The following is a 4078-nucleotide window of genomic DNA, read 5'->3' on the forward strand; positions in this document are numbered from 1 at the left end:
GCAGTCTTCGAGGACTGGAATTATTGGTCCACAACAACAGGCTTTAAGTGGCACCTATCAAATTCTCTGTCTCTTTTCTTACCAGCAACACCAAAGAGTATTAAATACAACCACTTCTCACACTCAACAACATAAACATAACGCGCGCGCGCGCACGCACACACACACACACACACACAAACACACACACACACACACAGAACAAAAATACTATGAGTTACATACAACTCCTCTACAATATTAGCAACACGGAATATATATAAATAAAGCATAACGACGTACAAACACACATACCGAGAGCAACAGAAAAAAAAATTGTAATAATGGCGTACAAACAATACATTGAATCCATCATGGATTTAGCCAGTCCTACATGGGAACCAGATCTCTCCAAAATAAATGACAATAAATTACTGAAAACAAAAAAAGAAGCCAGCGTGTAACGCATCATAACGTGTTGTACATTGACCACACCCACTGAACACCTACACAACGAAATAAAAATACGAATCATGAAAGCCCGCTTGTACATGCGAGGGACATAATTTGTTGCTGCAACAAACATGAAATCTCACAGTCCTTGTCATTGCATAAAAAAACACCTCCAAATACCCACATACATGCATCAATCGTAGAGTATTCTTGCAACTTCCTAGAATCACTGCCTCACCAACTGAACTTAGACAAGTATGAGGGATACACACTTACAGAAGTAGTGGCAAATTCAACAGCCGTCAATACTATGCTAGGATGCACGTTACCACTAAAACGTGGTGATGAACAGCAACATTTGAGCCCTGATCGAGTACACTTTGCTCTCTCCCTTCCTTGGGCAGGCAGGGTGTACAGGACGTACAGAAATAGACCGAACAGTGGAGAGAGTGTACTCTATCAACACAGTCACTAAGCCGCATCCCATATCGCAATTTATCTCTGCATGTCCATGCACATAGCTATGGCCCTCAGAACGAAAAAGGATATAACTAGGAAAGTGTCTCTAGTAGGTTGGGTCACGTCATTCGGCTGATTACGTGTTTGATCAGGGCTAACCTGAACTACACTCACACACACTCACACACACACACACTCACACACACACACACACACAAACAAACAACCAAATGCATTCACATACACACACACACACACACACACACACACAAATAACACAAACACACGTACACACACACACATACACAAATAACACAAACACACGTAGACACAAACACATGTACAGATGGACAGGAGAGAGAGAGAGAGGAGGAGGAGGAGAGCGGGCAAGAGACAGACAGACAGAGACAGAGAGAGGAAACATAGCAGCAGGTGTACGTGAAGAGAGAAAAATGGAACTGGATGGGGTCTGTGACAAATAAATATCTGCTCTGTCGGCCTCCTACATAGCTAAACTTCAGAATAAGAGTAGGAGTAATAGCAGCAGCATGAGACACCTGACAAAGTAGTGGCAAAATCTATCTACTGTTAAAAAACAATTTTGTTATTAACTGTCATGTGCTGTTGGTGTTACTTACGCAGCTGCTGACGTATTGAAAGTTCTTAGGAGGGCGGAGTTCTTAGCGAGACAACAGATCTAAAATAAATGGGCGGGCAACTGAAATATTCCTTCTATAAATATACATAAACAAGGTTAGACATCATCGCTGTAATATCCAGAGATCCAGTTAGGTGTTTCCTATGAATCTTTTCTGGTAGTATTGCAGTTCCTTGCTGTGGCGATTGAAGTAGAGAGAATAATATCTATCACAAGTAAGTTTCCTCTGCAGCAGACAATATTTTCTTCTCACAACTTACGAACAAATCAGCTATATACATATTGAATTGTTATGTTTTCTTTTTTGTTTTGGAAATATAATTGTAAATGCACACACACGCACACACACACACACACACACACACACACACACACGCGCACAAGCATGCACGCACACATACATATGTGTGTGTGTTGAGATGTTTGTGAATTTGTGAGAGAAAAACAGTGGAGTGTATGTATGTGCATCTGTGTGTAAGAGAGAGAGAGGGGAGGCAGACAGACAGTGTGTGTGTGTGTGTGTGTGTGTGTGTGCGTGCGTGCGTGCGTGTGTAAGTATATGTGAGTGTGTCTGTGTTTGTGTATGTATATGTCTACACACACAAACGCGCGTATGTATATGCATATAACACTCACATTACTTTTGTATACGTATATATATTACACTAGCACACACACAGACACATATGCAAATACGCGCCAGAATCCCCTAACAAATTCCGGATAAACCACATACACCCAAATATATCTTTACTCGAATGGGGAGTCGTTCTCAAAGTATAACTGTTATATGAAACATCAAATGATCTTAGTGCTATTTGAGTTAGTCATGGCTTCGGCCGAAACTTATCTAAGTATGTATGTAGTTACACACAGACACACACAGACACACACACACACACACACACACACACACACATGTATGTATGTAACTATGTATGTAAGTATGTGTGTATGTCTATATATATAGTATATATATATATATATATATATATATATATATATATATATATATATATATATATATATATATATATATATACATACATATATATATATATATATATATATATATATATATATATATATATATATATATATATATATATATATATATATATATATATACATATATGTATATATATGTACATGTACATATTTGTGTTGTAAGATTCCTGGTGTGGAGTCGTGTGTTGAAACAGATGTTGTTGTATTTCGGGATGGTCAATATCAAAAAAAAATTTTTTATTTTTTGCCAAATAAACACACGTACTATATATTCGTTCTTCACTTACTTATTATTGTTCTTATACTTACTTGTGTCCATTGAATGCAATAAGCAGAACAAGAACACACGCGAAGACGGAAAGTGTCGCTAAGGCGGTCACAAGTGTGTGACGAAAGATTTCCGGACAATGGACATGAGTTAGAATAAGAACAGTAATAAACAAGCAAAGAATGAATATATAGTGTGTGTGTTTATTTGGCAAAAAGAAAAATGACTATCCCGATGTGTGTGTGTGTGTGTGTGTGTGTGCGCGCACGTACGTGCGTGCGTATGTGTATGTATGTATAATATGTATGTATGTATATATATATATATATATATATATATATATATATATATATATATATATATATATATATATATGTATATGTATGTATGTATATATATATATATGTATGTATATATATGTATATATATATATATGTATGTATATGTGTATATATATATATATATATATATATATATATATATATATATATATATATATATATATACACACGTATATATATATATACACGTATATATATATATATATATATATATACGTACACATATATATATTATATTATAATTATATTATATTATATATAATATGCCGCCTCACCGGTCAACTACAATGCTTATTTCTCCACAGATTCTCACTTATTCTATTGATTGTTTTGAGATACAAATACAAAGACGCATACATACACCCACAAACTGACACACATTCAATATATCTATATAAAATTGTGCATGACAATAATGCGTCCACACAGAATTTGCATCACCAGTCTGGGACCTCTATCTTGCTCAGCATATGAATCTCCTTGAAACAGTTCAGAAGCGAACAACAAAGCGAGTACCCGCCGTCAGGCATCTACCGTACTCTGAACGCCTTGCTTTCCCTGGGCGTGGACACATTGATGCTCAGATGTCTGGCAACTGACTTCGGCACCTTTTTGAATTTCATATGTAAAACACTCGTGAACATGCTTACAAAATCAAATAACAACACAGCACCCATGATTTTCCGAAACATATTTTCGCGCTAAGAATTGTTGAAGCATGAAATAAAATACCCGCATCAGTCGTTAGTTGTCGAGACGCTACATCCTTCAAAACTTCCATGATCTCTGAAGTCCGCCAATAGTACGCTTGGTGGCCTTTTTATTTCTTAGTTGTAGTACACCTGGGCACTGCATACAACAATTTCTTTCATATATATATATATATATATATATATATATATATATACAAGA

At 36.1% G+C, this 4078-nt stretch overlaps 1 protein-coding gene across 1 annotated transcript in view; it reads left to right on the forward strand.

Annotated features, from left to right (window-relative positions):
• The first annotated feature begins 1654 nt into the window (after positions 1–1654).
• Positions 1655–4078, forward strand: part of LOC106867946 (uncharacterized) — a 90094-nt gene continuing 87670 nt past the window's right edge. Inside the window, exon 1 of the mRNA XM_052974697.2 lies at positions 1655–1764. The gene's annotated coding sequence lies outside the window, so the exon portion shown is untranslated. The remainder of the gene's footprint in view (positions 1765–4078) is intronic.

Source organism: Octopus bimaculoides, chromosome 19 (assembly GCF_046866305.1).
Source record: "Octopus bimaculoides isolate indiv1 chromosome 19, ASM4686630v1, whole genome shotgun sequence".
NCBI lineage: Eukaryota > Metazoa > Mollusca > Cephalopoda > Octopoda > Octopodidae > Octopus > Octopus bimaculoides.